Genomic DNA, 17,914 nt, shown 5'->3' on the forward strand with positions numbered 1-17,914 from the left:
AGGTAAAGGACCCCTGGATGGTAAAGTCCAGTCGAAGGCAACTATGGGGTTGAGGCGCTCATCTCGCTTTCAGGCCGAGGGAGCCGGCATTTGTCCACAGACAGCTTTCTGGGTCATGTGGCCAGCAGGAACTGAAGCCAGAGTGCACGGTAATGCAATGTCCCTTTCCGCCACAGCGGTACTTATTTATCTACTTGCACTGGCGTACTTTTGGACTGCAAGGTTGGTCGGAGCTGGGACTGACCCAACTGGAGATGCCAAATGCTGTACAGAATGTCCTAGAGCTCATCTTCCAAATGATGCTGTCTTACATGGGAAGGAAGTGTATTCCTTTCAATTAACAAGACTTTCATTATATAAGGCTCAGAGGCATCTTCTTTGTTCCTCAGGGCACCTGTCTCTGCTAGGCTCGAAAGGCACAAGGAGCTTTTTAGGTGCATAATATACTGCTTGTTTGGACAAATCCAAATGGGCTAGAGCTGAGGAACCAGCCGGATGCAGTACAGAGTGTCCCAGACTTCAGCGAGCCTCTTACATGTAGGGATTACTTGTTCACCGCCAGGAAGCTTCAGCCAGGCCCATATGTGCTACTCACATGGTTGTTTCATAGTCCTAGGCCTCCCTGGGCCCCTGATGCTATCTTATGGGGAAGGATGCAGTATGTGTTCCCCACCAGGAAGCTGCAGTCAGGCATATGTGATTGTTGCATCACACGAAACATCAGCTGACTAGGGACCATCAGACCTGGACCAAAGATCAGTTTTTACTTTAAAAGGATTGGATACAGAAGGGTATATTTTACTCGAGGACCTAAAGGGCATATTTCACCAGCACTACCGGGTGAATGGGCTGGGAGGTCACACAGCTACTGACCCTGAAGCCACTGAGTGGATTTCTGTACGGTCCTTTCTGTACAGCCTCAGAAGCTCCCAAGGGTGGTAAGTTGGACTAATTAAATGGAACCTTTTCCCCTCAAAATGACTTCACCCAGAATCTTCAGTAAAAAGCCACTTTACAATGAATTGAAGAAATGATTTTCGAAGCCTCTTGCTTGGCCTCCGTCACAGCAGAATTTTTTTCCAATCACTCATTCACCAGAAAGATATGAACGGAAAGCAGTCCTCTCTCCAGATGAAAAACCTAAGTTCAGGGGAGGCTGGTCTACTACTACTTATTCTTAAGTTTCCACTAGATTCCCAAACTACACTCTTTCTATTTTCCCCAACCTCCAGTACTGAATTTCAATGGAGAGAGAATCCTGAATATTTTTCAGTCAATCTCCCGTTCTCTGGCTAATCAGCTCTCTGCAAAAGGATTGTTGTGGTGAGGTGGTCCTGCCCACTTGTTCCTAGGCAGAAAATACCAGGCTATAAGTAGTCATAGTAGCTGAACTTTGAGTAAGGAAGATGTCACTTGGTTTGAAGAACCAGGCTCAATGCAGCCATGGCATACGGCCAGGGGGAACCTTGTTGACATCCCAGCTCACCTGTGATGCCCACCCACTCACCTGCTAAGACCCTGCACCCATGCACGCCACTGGGCACACACAGAACACACTCACATAGACATCCCCAGACAGCAACGTAACACAAATTGCACAGCCATTTGTTTACATAGGAGTTCTTTTAGTACAGCATCTTCCTTAGACTGCTTTCAAAGGCAGTGGTCTCTGTCTTTACAGCACTTGAGCTCATACTCTTGCGGTAAATCCTTATCGACTTTTCGAGTTCCACACGCTTTTGTATAGTAGCCACATTTTTTGTAGTAGCGCATCACCTTTGTAGTACCGGAAAACGCTGGGAAGAGAAAGAAAAGTATCTGGGTTACTGTTAACAAGTAGTGAAAGATGCCTGACGGAAATGGAAGGATGCACTCTTTGCATCAGAGACAGCTGGGGAAATAGAGGTCTGTGCTGAAAGGCAGGTTTTTGGCCACCACTGTTGCCAGGTATAGCACCCAGCCCCCTGCTTATCCTCAAGAATGAATGGCAACTCTTCCCTTGTATTAGGTGAAGCATTGCAGTTGGGATGCCACTGGCCAGAGCACCAAACCTGGCCCCTGACTTGAGATACCTCAAGAATTAAAAGTAAACTTAGAAAATTCATGTTTCTCTCACTGCCTGCAGGTATTGTTGCTTCAGAGAATTTTCAGGGGGATACGTTCCGTCATGTTCCTGAGTGCTTGCAATCAGGTTTCGTATAGAGATTGCATTAGTGTAGCTTAGAGCTTCCATTGGAACAAGGTGCTTCTCTCGTTCTTGTACTATTGAAGTTGCAAGATCCCCGGCCTCCTCTGCACCCAGTTGTACTAGCCATGCCCACCACCCACCCATGGAAATGCACTGAAAATAAGGGGGAGAGAAAGACGAGAAGGATCGCTCACTTGCTGAGATTGTGTACAAGACGCAGGCTGCAGGGTATCCTGTACGTGGATCATCAGAGCATGTCTGTATTTTGGGGGGATGTGGCAGACACGGTTCTTCTGGACCTCCTGAAGTGCACACACTGCATTTTAAGGCATTTGCTGTTAAAAGAAGAAAGAAAGTCACCAAAAGAAAGAAAGTCTAAGTCACCAAACTCGTTGTTTCCTTCAAAAACGAAAAATTCTGAGATGCCCTGAGTCTAAAAAGGACATTGGGGGTTCTTAGAGAAGGTGTAAATTGAGCCCCACGGAGTTCCGCAGAATGTGATTGGCTGCGTCTCAGGCTGCCTTCAACCAGGAGGACCCTCCCCTCTGCCACATCCCCATAACAGGCATCTGAGGGTGCAGCCAGATCCAGCATTGTAGAGACTTTGCAGAAAGGGTCCTCTAGTGAGCCTCCTGAGAGTGGCAGGTGCCAAGCAGCAGCTTAGAGTTGCCATATTTCAAAAAGTGAAAATCCGAACACAAAAGATGTCGATCTTTTATTATTATTATTTTCTTTTGGCCAAAGCCGTTGACCTTTTTGGGCAAAATTGGAAAGAAAAACCTTAAAAAAGCTAAGAATGAAGTTTTGGAGCTATTTTAAAGGGAAATCCCCAAAAACGATACTGCCAACATGGGTTGCTATTTTTTAGCGATTTCCACCCGGACACCGACATATGGCAACCCTACAGCAACTTCATTAGAATGGCAACAGAGCATCATTCCACTGAAAAACTATCCGAAGTTGGGACTGTGCAGGGATAACAAGGACAGGAGGCATAGTGGGATTTGTGGAAATCATCTCTGCCAATACCCTGACATTGACCAAAGCATGATGGGTGATGATGCCTGTATTTATCTGTTACTTAATAGCATCTAAAGCTTTCTCCAGGTCTGCGTTATTTCCAAAGTTAGACTTTCAATCATTATCCCCAAGTAGGTGCCAGAGCTAAAAAGAAAAAAGCTTACGGGTTCGCCAGTTCTTAGGAAGATAGGTGCTGGACATACAGCACATTTGAACTGGTGGCCTACCATGTTTTTCCATTGGCAGGTGGGACTTACCTCCACAGCTGAGGCAGAGCAAAACACAGACTTCAAGCAGCCAGACGTGAGCCAAGCGTGGCTTCATGTTAGCAAGGAAAAAGCCCTGTCCAATTAGAAAGACTGTTTTGAAGGCTGAAAACTTGGAGACAGCAGGCTAGGCTTCCTGGTAATAAGAAGGAAGAAGAGCTCCGTCTTTATTGAACTCTCTGTCTGTGGAGCCAAGCTAAAAACAGTCATTATATAAGGCCAAGAGAGGCCTTCTTGGCTCCTCACCCTATTTTAATGGCCTTGAAAGGTACATGAAGTCTCTGGCAATAAGTTGGGGTTGCTCTGGAGAGCAGCAGAGGTTGTGGTTCCTTCAGCTGTTAAGGACAAATCCTCATGGGTTCTGATGGATGCACTACAGAATGTCCCAGACCTCTGGGGCCATCTGATGCTATCTTTTGTGGAGGCATGCTTGTTCCTTTCAATGAGTTTTGGCTGCGTCTAAGGCTGCCTACAACCACATCCCCATAACAGGTATCTAACTGTCAGGACAGCTCCAGCATTGAAGGTATCTTGGAGAAAGGGTCCTTCATTGAGCCTCCTGTGAGTAGCAGGTGGCAGGCAGCAGCAGCTGGAATGGCAGCTTCAGTAAGTGTTAACAGTAGAGAGTCCACAGAAGGAGACAGGGCATCTGTCTTAGAAGGAGCAGAGGCTGCAGCTTCCACTGGATTGCACACATTAAACTCTAAAGGCGTGTTCATAGGAGTGCTGCCTGCAGCTGATACATTAAGCCACAGAGAGAATTATCTTTTTTTTAAGCGTTTATTAATTTTCCAATAAAGACATCCAATTAACGTATCAAATCAAATCCAATAAAAAAAAAAAAAAAAAACGGTCCAATTGTCTTCCAAATTGTAATAATTTTGTTTTGACTTCCCACGGTCTGAATTTCGAAGCGCATTCAACATCATAGTCCTGCCTCTCATCATCCTCAATGTTATTCATAATTCCATGTCCGATTTCCCCCCTCCACATTTTGACTCTGGTTCTACGATCCTCATTCATGTCAGAAAACAGATACTTCCCCCCCCATGGAGTGCAGATTTGTCCGTATGTTGTACTCCTTCAGCTGTTTTTTCATTGCACCACTTCATTTAATTGCATCCAATTTCAAAGTTCTGTCTAGCTCTTTGAGAGTTGTTATTTTGGCAGCTCCCAGATCGTTAATCTTTCCCGTCCAGGTGTTATCAAAGAAACAGAGAGAAATTTCCTTCTGTAACTTCCTTGTTGATTTATCTTAAACAGACTGTTTGCAATGTAGCCATATATCAGACAGTTAGCAATTGGCCTTTGGAATCCTCCCAGTCCTCCGCGGTAAACAGGGTCTTCTCTGCTACGGCGAAGCGGGGACCCTTTTAAAATCACAGGCGGATGAAGCCTGTGACCGTGGAACTTGGCGGGCACCTTTAGCGCCCCCCCAATCCGCTAAGGAACCCACCAACGGGCTCCGAAGTGAGGAGGGGGAAGTGGCGTGGTGCTGTGAGTCAATCGCTATTTCCGTGGAGCGAAGCCGCATAGCTGTTGCTGGAGAGCGCTGCCTTTTTTCCTGGGACAATTTGGACTCTAAAATAAGCACCCGTGAGTACTTAGAACTTGAACAATTGGATATGAAACAAAGATTTGTGAGAAGGACAGAATCGGACTATAAAAAAATTTATTGCATTTGGTACGGAGCGGGAAGGGCTAAACAGGAAGTCACCCTTTCGTTCTTTTGTAAATAGAATAAAGCAAAGGCAATTTATGCTAGAGCTCAGAAAATCGTCTTTAAAAGATTGGATTTCAACATTTTAAATTGTGAATCTTTTTCTGGACTATTTGAAGTGACTTTAAAAGGAAGTAACTTTCCTCCGTCCTGATCCTGGAGCGGGGTGTCAGGACTGACGTGGAAGTTCATCAAGACAATCGCTTTTTGACAGATAGCTAAAAGAAGAGAAACCTTGCGATTCCACTGTCCCCTTTCGCATTTTAAAGGAATATATATGGACAAAGTATCTAAAGCATCTTAAAAAAAGGAAACTCTGTAGCAAGAATAAACATAAGTCTTCCCCCTAGGGGGAGCTTGTGAAACTGTAACTAACTTCAGGGAACTGACAGCTGTTACAGAATAACCGTGGGAAAGTATTTGACCTTGCAGGACAATGTATCCAGAAGCCTTGGTGTCTGCTTTTTACAAAACAAATGCTCTACTGGAAGAATTACACGAAAAGGTGAACTGGATACAGGTAGTCATTTCGACTAGAAATCTTAAACAGGCAGTGGAATGTTTTGACCAGACAGTGGGAAAATATGTGGAGCCCACTCAGGATTCAAACCAGGAGTGTGTTTTGACAGAACAGGAGTTTGTGGCATTAAATCAGGAGTGTGTTTTGACAGAACAGACCCAACAGGAGTATGATCTTTCGGAATGGTCAAATGAATTTGGAAAAAGCCAGATTTGGAAAGGAAAAGTTTGGCGTGGTTTGGAAATGGGGGGCTGGATCGACCCCCCTATGTTGGGATGTCTGGACTCTTCAAATATGGTAATGGGCTGCAAAATGTTTGGGAATGTGGGGGCTCTCAATTTTGGAGGGCCCTTGAAGCATGCTTTTAAATACTACATGGAATGCAGCGATGAATACGGAAAAGGGTCTGATCTGTCGAGAAGAGCTAAAAACATTGTCAAGTTGGAGCTACCATGAGCAGGAGACATTGTTAAGCTGGAGTTACCACGAGCAGGAGATAAGGGAAATTACAACTACAAATTTAGGGCCATGGAAGGGCCATGGAATTGACTTGAGGGCCTCGGACATAAGGTTACCGGGTTAGACTGATGGGAACAAGGACTGACAAATCCCGGAACCAGGAGGAAGGGGCGTTGGATAAAGATTGGACTTGTTTATACCTTTCTTTCTTTTTTTCATTATTAGAATGTTTTATAAAGCTGATGAATGATAGAAAAATGTTGGAAGAAATTACCTGGCTTTAGCAAAGATGCTTAAAGAATTATGAAAGAATATTATGATTATAAGAAGCTGGTAAGGTTAAGACTTAAGTTTTAAATTTTAAGGTTTATTTTATTATAGAAAGATAGGATTAAAATAGTCTAGGGTTTTGTAATGATAGAATTTTATGAAACATGGAAAGGAAAAGATTTGCTGGGATAATTAATAACTAGGATACAAAGGAAGGGAGGAGGAGGAGGTCTGAGAAAGAAGGTAATGACAGTCAAGGGTCTGAAAATAATGAATTTGCTTTTTTAAATGTTTTTTTTTAAAGCTTGGGATTTTTGTAATTTTGCCACTTTTTGTTTTTTTTTAATTTTTGGAATTTTCTTTTTTCTTCTTTTTTACACGGTAGGAAGGGGACTCTGTGTATTTTCTTCTGTTGCTACTTTCTTTGTTTTTTCTTTTTGTAACATTTTGAAAATTTTAATAAATATCTTTTTTTTTAAAATGGAATCCTCCCAGTCCCCGCTCCAGGCCCTAGAAGGGGGCTGCCAGACATCCATTTAGCCCCCTCTCCCGCTCGTAATCAAAAAAACATCTTTTTGCAAACAGTTGTATATGTAATATTGTTTCCAGTCTTTATAATCAACCATCAGTTAGCTCCTGTTTCTCTTAATCAGGAAAGTATTTCAGATATTCCATAAAGACGTGGTGGGTAGAAGCCATTTTGTCCTTTGTCCTTTGTTTTCATCTTTAACAGCCATTTCCGGTCTTAGAAGAGAAGCGGCTGCGAGTAGATCCCAATTATATATGAAAGTCCATCTGAACTCACTTTTTGAAGAGCAATTTAAGTTCTTAATGAGGCTTGGCATGCATTATGGATTGTTGATGTTAAGGATAAAATAATGTTTTTTACATACCAAGCCCCTCCAAAAGTCATGATGAGGATCTCTTTGAAGTTTGATCTTTTGTACCAGAGACTGTACATACTGCAGGTTTTTCCCAGCTTCTTCAATTCAGAGTGTGTCTGTTTGTTTTCCAAATCTTTATATTTTCCCAAACAGATGCATCCGGCTATGGGGTGGCGTCGCAGGAGTGTCAGCCGTCCCTTGCTCCGTGACCCAGTGCCCCTGCCGTCTGCCACATCGGCAATCTGGGGCAGACCGCGGGTCGTCGAGACAGTCCTCCCCTGCCCTGGGGTGGCTGCCAGGGCTAATTACCCCCATATCAGCCCTGAATTATCGGAACGGCTGAGGTCCGATCGTGTGGGATCAGCCATTTTCCACTGCCGGAAACAGGCAGACAATTATCGAATGCTTTCTGCAGAATACTTAGCCAGTGAACTGTGTTTTTGCAGGGATGTGGGTGGAGATTGTGCTATGAATACAATAAACTGCTTGGAAGTTGGGTTTTTTGTTTGTTTTTTTACAAATTGAAATTGTAGGAGACTATTTATTAAACAAGTAAATAATACCCACCACCCAACATAATGTCATTCCAGCAGAAAACTACCCAAAGTTGGGACTCTGCAGGGATTACAAGGACAGAAGATGCTTCTGTCAGAGTGCTGCTGGCAGGAATAAATGTTCTTCTCCAAGGACATACAGCACATGCTTACTGGTGGTCTGCCTTATTTTATGTTCTGCAGGTGGGACTTACCTCCACAACTGAGGCAGAGCAAAGCACAGACTCCAAGCGGCCAGGCGTGAGCTAAGCGTAGCGTAATGTTAGCAAGGAAAAAGCCCTGCCCCATGGGAAAGACTTTTGGTACGTTGAGGTTGTTTTGAAGGCTGAAAGCTTGGAGACAGCAGACTAGGCTTCCTGGCAGTAAGTAGAAGGGGCAGCTCTTTCTCTGTTGAGCAACACGTCTCTCCGTCTGAGGCTCAATACAGACATTATATAAGGCCGAGAGGGGCCTTCTTGGCTGCTCGCCCCATTCTAATGGGCTTCAAGGTACAAGAGGGCTCTGGGCTGGCTCTGAAGAGCAGCAGAGATGTGGGTGGTAGTTCCTTGAGCCGTTAAGTGCATCATGTCCTGATTGTTTAACAAATGCTAATGGGACGTGAGTTTAGCTGGATGCTCTACAGAATGTCCCAGACCTCAGTGGTCCTCTGATGCTATCTTTGGTGGAGGCATGCCTGTTCCTTTTAATGGGTTCTCTGCCCAGCTCCACATTTCTTGGTTGAGTGGGCCACGCGAACCAAAACAGGAGCATGGTGCACCAGGGCAGGCAAGTTCAGAAGCTGATTGGCCTCTGAGGCCCAGAACAAAGAGTTACAAACAGCTTTTAATTTTAACATTGCTAAGTGCTTGCGATACCCCAGTGACCTCATCCAGAGCAGCAGAGCTGGCTTGCTGATATGAGGCTTTTGCTGGGTTAGAGGGCTCACCTGAGACTTCAAGGAAGTTTACGTCTGGGGCTCTTCCTGCATCTCAGACTGCATCTTAGCCTACTCCTGTCTCTTCATCCCAGGGTGTCTCTCAGCCTACTCCTGTTTCAATGCAATTAAGCTTTCTTCTAGATGCACGGTGCCAGCTTAAAGAGACTCTTCTTTCTGATATCAGCTTTCTCCTCTCCCCCTCCTGTGGCAAGACCCAGCTCTGCACCTATGCCCAGCTCAGCTCCTGCCACCATTCTTACTGTTGTTTCTGTCCTTCTCAGACTGCATTTCAGCAGGCTACTTACTCACTAGCTGAGATCCAGGGTTGTTGCTTCACTAGATCCTCGTGATGTCCCTGTTATGATTTTCAAGCCTTATCATAGAAACTGGCCACTCTCCAGGCACCCGGCTTGATCTCCTTGTTGACCTCCCTGTCTGCGTTACCCGGCAGGATACAGGCTAGGTCGTGATCGGCGATCCTCCTCAGCGTGAGAAGGACACACCACTCTTCCCTGCTCCCTGCTCCCCCCAGGGAGGGGAAAGAGATAGACAGAAATGTATTTACATGCCTTTATTTCTGTCTTTGCAGCATTACAGAGAAACGCGTCTGCACTCTTCAAACTCCAACAGCAGAGAGACAAACCCCACCTCCTGTACTTCCTGTACAGGTCAAATTTCACTCTGAGCTAAATCCGGTGCTCAGCACAGTGAATAGACTGCCCCTTTGTTCTCACGGTACAGTCCCAAACATTCCCATCATGTTTTGCTTTCCAGTCAGCTGCAGCTCGCTGCCGCATTGCTCCTTTTCCGTAACAGTCCCATGGGACAAAGATTCCAGGAAGTATATTTCTCACTAGCTCTTTTTGATCAATTTGCAGACTCACCTGAGGCGATGACTTCACCTGAGGCTGTGATCCACGCGACGGTCACCTCCAGACTGGATTATTGTAACTCGCTCTACGTGGGGCTGCCCTTGAGACTGACCCAGAAACTCCAGCGGGTGCAGAATGCTGCAGCGAGACTCCTTACGAGGTCTTCGCTGCGAGATCACATTCACCCGGTGCTATACCAGCTGCACTGGCTCCCGGTGCAGTACAGGATCAGGTTTAAGGTGCTGGTTTTAACCTTTAAAGCCCTATACGGCCTAGGACCCTCGTACCTACGGGACCGCCTCTCCTGGTATGCCCCACAGAGAAACTTACGGCCTTCAAATAAAAACATATTGAAGGTCCCAGGCCACAGAGAAGTTAGGCTGGCCTCAACTAGAGCCAGGGCTTTTTCGGCTGTGGCTCCAATCTGGTGCAACACTCTGTCACAAGAGACCAGGGCCCTGCGGGACTTGACATCTTTCCGCAGGGCCTGCAAGACAGAGCTGTTCCACCAGGCCTTTGGCCAGGGCACAGCCTGACTCCCTCCCTCGGCAATCTTCGCGGAGCTCTGGCCCAATGGTTGCCAGTGGCTTGAATTAATTAATTTTATAATGAATGATTTTAGAGTGTTGTTTATGCTGTACTTTTGTACTGTTTTATTGTTGTTAGCCGCCCTGAGCCTGGCTTCAGCTGGGGAGGGCGGGATATAAATAATAATAATAATAATAATTATTATTATTATTATTCAGATCTGACTGTCCTGAATGAGGATGAATGGAGCAGAGACTGTTGGCTTTCAGTAATTTAGTCAAAGAATAAAAGGAGAATTCCACAGGTGCCTAAATTCAGATTTGGGGCAAGTAGCATTTGGTGAGAGAGCCCCAGCAGAGATTTAAGATCACAAAACGTGCAGCAAGGTAAAGCGTGGAAATTGGCTGTTAGACCTTTAAAAGATCCACTTTGAGTTTTGCATTGCTAGTCAGGAAACAGAAAGCGTTTGGGAAGGATGGCAATTGTCCACCACTCTTTGAAAAGCCATGATTTCTTAGACAAAAGTTGCAGAACTATGTGAAAAACAGATACTTTTAACTTAGCACCCTTTCTCCAGATTACTGTGACTGGAGCTCTCTGGATAAGTAATAATCCATTGTGATTATATTGTAGTCAAGTCGTTCACAATTAAATGTTGACTTTTCTAAGATCCAGGTCAAAGCACCGCCTTTCAGAAATTTCCCCAGACGTCAATCCCGCCTTTGAAATCCCGGTAATCATACGTATGGCAGCCTTACTTCAGCCACTCAGGACTTGTTTCCCCAATCACCCCATGTCCGAAAGGAATAATAGAATTGTAGAGTTGGAAGGGTCCCCAATGATCATTTAGTCCAACTTACTGCAATGCAGACTTGCAGAAACATCCTAATTGAGGTTCCCCCCCAACTGGAACTCACCAGAACTGAGTTCTGGCACCTCTCAGTGGGTGCCATTGCCATTATGAGAACAAGAGAGGCATTCACAGTTAGTTCCAGCACCTCTTAATCTAGAAAAGTAGCACTGATTCGAACAACAACAACAACAACAACAACAATTTATTATTTATACCCCTCCCATCTGGCTGGGCTTCCCCAGCCACTCTGGGCGGCTTCCAACCAAATACTAAAATACAGTAATACATCAAACATTAAAAGCTTCCCTAAACAGGGTTGCCTTCAGATGTCTTCTAAAAGTTTGGTAGTTGTTGTCCTCTTTGACATCTGGTGGGAGGGCGTTCCACAGGGCGGGTGCCAACAATAAAAAGCTACGGCTTAGCTAATACTCTAGGGCTGCCAAGTCCAGTTGCTGACTGGGCTCATGTAATTTAGGGACTCTGAGCCATGATTTATGTACAGATTTTTATTTGAACACCACCATATACAACGGAGGAGTCTCTTCATTTTTACCTATACGTCTCTAGCAATATTTTGGGGTGGCTCTGAAGGACACAGGAGATGTGGGCAGCAGTTTCCTCTAGCTATTTGGTGGTACCATGGCCTCATTAATGGGAGAAATACAAACAGATTGAAAGATCACCTGGATGCTGCACAGAATGCATTGGATAAGAACATAAGAAGTACCTACAGGATCAGACCAGTGGCCCATCCAGACCAGCATCTTGTTTTAACACCAGCCAGCTACATCCCTGGAGGAAGACAGAAAGCAGGTCCTTAGTGTAACAGCACTCTCCCGACTTGTAATTCTCAGTAACTGGTTTTCAGAGGCATGCCTTGAGGGCTGGGTGTCAGGGACCATGCTGAGGAGGGCTGCACTGAGGAAGAATGGTGGGAGCCACCCCTTCCTCCTGAATCATCCCAGGAGCAGGAGGACAGTATTGTAGCCTTATTGGACTTTACCAATTGGTAGGGTGAGCGTTGCTCCCGGATGGGAGGAAGGAAGTCAAATGACACCGAGGGTTGGTTCAGAGAAAGAGATTATTCTGCTCTCCGGATAGCAGAAGGCACTTGTGTGGTCAGCTCACAGCAAGTCCAAAGAAATGAGAAATTTCATGCAGTATATATATCCTCCAGGCACCCTCTCCCCCCTTCCCCAGGAATCCAGCCACATCAGCTTATACACGCAGGTTGACATCACAGATGTTCCTGCTCTGGTACTCTTAACCATAAAAGGGTTTTCCTCTTCCTGTACTCTTGACCATATAAGGGTATTCCTGTTCCGGCAATCTTATCTTGGAGTAAGAGGTCACCAACTCCTGGCGCCATTCCCAGGTCGATGACAAGGTCTATGCCTCAGTGTAAGATAAGACCCAGATGCGCCATCCCTGCTCCACTGGAACAGTCAAGGCCATACATTGCCGCCATGGACTGATAAGGGAGATGGCTTTGAGCACTTGTTTATACAGCTGGGTTTCTGTTATGCATTTGCTGAACAGCTCAAGTTAATGCATTTTAGAAATGCTCCCTTGGAGAAGGAAAAATGCGGTTTTTGGGTCAGTTTCAAACTGACTGCATAGAAACCCATTCCTTCAGTATAGATTTGGAACAGTGGTTTGCAGAGGGACATAGTTTAGAAGGCAGGGAAATACTGGATGGGGAATAGCTAGCAGAAGAAACACTAGAAAAGAGAGAGTTAACAGATTCACAGTCTCTGGATAGTACACGCTGGATCTTCTTTCTTCTTTGGTGATCACTTGTAGCCGAGTAAGACTGTCTTCCATAAACACGGTTTTAACAACGAGTCCGTAAGTGATTGTGGAGGCCAATTCTGGATCCACACGTACTTCCACAGTGGGGATACTGGTTTCCGGGCAGGAGTCGATCACGCTGGATAGCATGTGCTGGATAATACGTGCTCTAGATAGTCTCTGGATAGGGACTCTGGATAGTACACGCTGGACTTGATCTTTGGCGCAGGTATAGACATGATCAGACCCTGTGGTGGTGCCATGGTCCAATCACTACGCTCTGAAAGCTAGGATTGACTTCCCACCCACCCCTGCCTGGGTGGCAAGCCTATTTGGGCTTACCCGCAAAGGCTGATAGATCCTGATAGATTCTGTCAGGACTTGCGGGACCCTGCTCCCCCTAGCAGCTCATTAGATGAGCTCGTTGAGGGTTGGAATAACTGGCTGTTGGCAGCCATCAATGATATCGCACCTAGGCACCCTCTGCGACCCCACTGAAACAGGGCCCCTTGGTTTACCGAGGAGCTCTGGAAAATGAAGGGAGACCTTAGATGGTGTAATGAGTATGGGTTGCTCGTGCGTAAGTTGCCGCATCTCCTGGCTATGTTGCCTGGTTAAACCTTTCTGTCTGGACAGCCCTTCACTTTGTGGCTGCCTCAGTCGCTAGCAGAATCCGTCAGTGGGCGTTTCTTAAACCTTTTCCAACATAAAAGTTGTTTGAAGCCAATTCTCCTCCTACTCTCCCTGCGCGGAAGTCTTCTGCGCAGGGAGGGCGTGGGTAGCGGAGGACCCGTGCTCTCCCCGCTGGTGTCCGGTGAAGAGTCCTGGAGCCCTCTCACCGATTCCCCCATCTGCCCCCCTTTATCCCTGGTGTTGCGCTGATTTGCTTCCCCATCTGCAGAGCTGCCTCTCTCCCTGCTGGGCCCTTCTCCAGCATCATTTGAGAGCCTTCCCTCTGCTTCTAGCTCCGATGTCAGTTCCCTGACATCCACCTCCCCCCCGGACCCCCTCCACCCCGGCCCAACCTGTTGACCCAACTTCGTCTCTTTCTTCGGCCGACGATGCGGGGAACCCCCGAAAGGAGCTGTCGCCATCCTCTGAGGATTCAAAACCCGCTTCCCACCCACTCTGATCCCTTCCCGCGGGGTGGGCCTCCCAGTCTGATTCTTCTTCCTCCGAAGCCTCTTCTCCCTCCCCTTCGGAGGCAGAAAAACCCACAAAATCCTCTTCATCATCTGTGGTTCCAAATTGCTCCTCCCAGAATCTCGCTAGTGGTTTGTGTTTGTCCGGGAACAGGCGGTGGAATTCCTCCACCAGATACCCATCAGTGATTGCCTCCGCGGGAACCCACGTGTTTTCCGACCCGGGTTCTCCCTCCCAAGCCACCAAGTACTCCACCTGGCGTCCTCGCCACCTTGAATCAAGTATTTCTGTGGCCAAGTTGTGGTGCTCCCTCTCTTCTGGTTCCGATACCAAATTGACGGCCCTATAGTCCACAACGAGCCTGGGTTGATTAGTGTCCTTTTTGTCCACAAAGAACACCGGACTGCCCCCTACCGCTTTTGATTCTCTTATGAAGCCTCTTTTCAGGTTCTTGTCAATAAATTCCTGCAACTCCTTCATCTCCCTGTCTGACATGGCATACAGTTTACCCACCAGTAGCTGCGCCCCAGGGAGCAAGTTGATTTGGCAGTCAAAGGGCCTATGGGGGGGTAGTCTACCTGCCTCCTTCTCGCTGAAGACCTCCTGCAGGTCAGCATATTGTGGTGGCACCTCCCCTTTTGGCTCCACAGCTATCCCAGCCACCCTGGCCACAGTAATTCTTGGGGTTTCCCCCCTAGACTGTGTTCCAAGCAGTAAGTGGACCCAAAGGTGACCGTTCTCTGATGCCATGCCACCACTGGATCCTGTTGTGCTAGCCAGCTCATCCCTAATATTATTGGGGGCCCTGCCAGTGAGGCTACGTGAAAGGCGATGGTCTCCGTGTGTCTGGAAACCCTCATTCTCATTGGTGGGGTCTGGTGCGTCACTTCCCCTCCCAGAAGCTCCCTGCCATCAATGGTGGTTACTTGCAAGGGGAAATCCAGGGGCAGCAGGTGGAGCTGGTGCTCTAGTGCAAAATCCTTGCTGAAGAAATTGCAGGAACTGCCTGAATCCAACAGCCCTTTCACCTTGACTAGATGCCCATTCGGGAGTTCTAGCACCACTTCTATGGCTATAGCCACCCTGGGGGGGGGGGTCTGGTTGGGGCACTTCTATTGGTTGCTGGCCTGGCTGCTGTGCCCGCTGAGTGGCAGCCAAGCGTTGGCGTTTCCCTGCTCCTCCCCCTTTGCCATCTCCTCCTCACCCCCTGCAGCTCCCACCATCCCTTGCCAGGCCTTTCTTTGCGGGCAGACCCTGGCAAAATGTCCTGGCCGCTGGCAGAGAAAACACTTCTTGGTCGTTTTCCCATCCTTTCCCTCCCTTTTGCGACCTTCACTGGAGTTTGAAGCCTCCCGCGCGCGCGCCCCATCTATTTCCGTTGGCTCCGCCGGCAGGGAAGGCTGCCTTGGTATTTCAGGAATGCGGTAGTCATGGTAACGTTGCTCTCTCCCTTCCCGCTTCTCCTGGGCCCGCGCTTCCTGCCTTACACCAATCGCAAGCACAGCCTTGGTCAGCTGATCCATCGACTGCGGGCGGGGTGCGCGGGAAAGCTCGTCCTTCACCGTTGGGGACAACCCCTCCTCGAACAGCATTTGAATGGGTTCAGAGTCCAATTCCCACCCGAGCCGGTGGACTAACATGGCAAAGCGTGACCAGTAGTCTCTAACTGACTGGTTCCCCTGTTTGCAGCCCATCAGTTCCCGCCGAGTCACACTTTGCTGTACATCACTGGAATACATCGCATCCATCACCTGGAAAAATTTCCTAAGGTCTTTCAAGGCGGCATTCTGCGTTGCCATTAGGGGCCTGATCCATTCTCTGGCCCCATCCTGCAGATGTCCGACAATATAGGCAACCCTCTCCCCATCGTCTGCAAGATCATTCTGTTGCAGTTCCAACGCGTACTCTATTTCCGTTCGGAACGCACTGTAGTCCTGGGGTTTCCCTCCAAATATGTGTACCAGTCCCGGTACCTTCCTTGCTACGGGGGTGGGTCTGACCTGAGCATCCTGAGCCCTCCTTTCGTCCAGCCGCGCCATCAGAAGAGCCACATGCTATTCCAAATCTCGGTTCCTCTCCACCAGATTTTGCACTCCAGCTGCTCCCTCCATGGCGCCAGCTTCTCCGGTTTTGCTCATGATGCTGCCTGCCTGTCGCTGTGCACGAGCGACGTCAGGGACTGACGGATTGCTGTAATGAGTATGGGTTGCTCGTGCGTAAGTTGCTGCCTTTCCTGGCTATGTTGCCTGGTTAAACCTTTCTGTCTGGACAGCCCTTCACTTCGTGGCTGCCCCAGTCGCTAGCAGAATCCGTCAGTGGGCGTTTCTTAAACCTTTTCCAACATAAAAGCTGTTTGACGCCAAGTCTCCTCCTACTCTCCCTGCGCGGAAGTCTTCTGCGCAGGGAGGGCGTGGGTAGCGGAGGACCCGTGCTCTCCCTGCTGGTGTCCGGTGAAGAGTCCTGGAGCCCTCTCACCGATTCCCCCATCTGCCCCCCTTTATCCCTGGTGTTGCGCTGATTTGCTTCCCCATCTGCAGAGCTGCCTCTCTCCCTGCTGGGCCCTTCTCCAGCATCATTTGAGAGCCTTCCCTCCGCCTCTAGCTCCGATGTCAGTTCCCTGACGGATGGCTACAGTGAATATGGTGGTGTGCTCGTGATGGAGCCTCAAGAACATCTTATAGGACGCTTATGAAAGCCTATGAGATGGCAGTGAAAGCTGCTAAGAAGTTTTACTTCTCAGCTTCCATCGCATCCGCTAGCTCTCACCCAGCACAACTTTTTAGTATAATTAGGTCTTTAACGTCCCCAGAGGAACAACCGAATTTAAATACAAATTTGATTCATAGCTGTGAGACATTTGTGAGCTCGGATAAAGTCTTGCTACTCCACCGCCAATTTGGATACAGCAACAGAACTGGAGGCACCTCGATGGTCTTTGGGTCCTACACTGGACCACTTTGACCAGATACTCCCAGCCAATGTGGACAGACTACTCCAAGCTGGAAAGCCCACCACTTGCCCCCTTGACCTGTGCCCGTCCTGGCTGATTAGAGTGTGCCCGAACGAGGTGCGGGTCCCCCGGGGTGATATCATCAATTTGTCCCTTGGCACAGGGACATTCCCAGGGGAGTTGAAGGAGGCAGTGGTGCGCCTGCTCTTAAAGAAAACATCATCAGATCCTCCAGATCTATCCAATTACCGCCCGGTTTCGAACCTCTCGTACCAGGGTAAGGTAATTGAGAGAGCGGTTGCTGAACAGCTTGATAGGTTTCTGGGTGAAACATTGGCCTTGGATCCATTTCAGTCTGGCTTTCACCCTGGACATGGGACTGAGGTGGCCCTGGTCGCCCTAACAGATGATCTCTGTAGGCAGCTGGACTGAGGTGGGTCTGGGCTGCTGTTTCTTCAAGATCTGTCAGCAGCCTTCGACATGGTTGACCATGCACTGTTGTACCATCGCCTTGCAGACGTGGGGATTCAAGGCACAGTCTTACAATGGCTGCACTATTTCCTTTCAGGTCAGGGACAGAGGGTGATGCTAGGGGAGGAGTTGTCGTCATGGTACCCCTTGGCGTGTGGAGTGTCACAGGGCGCAATCCTCTCCCCAATGCTCTTTAACATCTTTATGCACCCTCTTGCCTAGCTTGTTCGGAGCTTCGGGCTGGGTTGTCATCAATATGCTGATGACACCAACTTTATCTGTTGATGGATGGCCATCCTGATTCAGCCCCAGATACACTGACCAGATGTTTGGAAACTGTGGCTGGATGGTTGCATGGGAGCCGGTTGAAGCTAAATCCTTTAAAGACAGAGGTCTTCTGGTTGGGTTGAGACGACATGGGGTTGGGGGGTAAACTCCTATCCCTTGCAGGGGAGCAATTAGTGCCAGCACCTTCTGTCAAGACTCTGGGTGTAACCCTCAATGCCTCC

General features: G+C 47.9%; 1 long non-coding RNA gene across 1 annotated transcript; it reads right to left on the reverse strand.

Moving 5' to 3' along the window:
* Positions 1–1,604: 1,604 nt before the first annotated feature.
* On the reverse strand, positions 1,605–3,677 carry LOC308470167. Its single transcript, XR_013982211.1, has 3 exons — positions 3,466–3,677; positions 2,383–2,523; positions 1,605–1,796 (listed from the first exon to the last, which is right to left on the reverse strand). It is a non-coding gene; the product is annotated as an uncharacterized lncRNA (long non-coding RNA).
* Positions 3,678–17,914: the final 14,237 nt, after the last annotated feature.

The sequence above is a fragment of the Podarcis pityusensis genome (genome assembly GCF_964106645.2).
Source record: "Podarcis pityusensis genome assembly, chromosome: 2".
NCBI classification, from domain to species: domain Eukaryota; kingdom Metazoa; phylum Chordata; class Lepidosauria; order Squamata; family Lacertidae; genus Podarcis; species Podarcis pityusensis.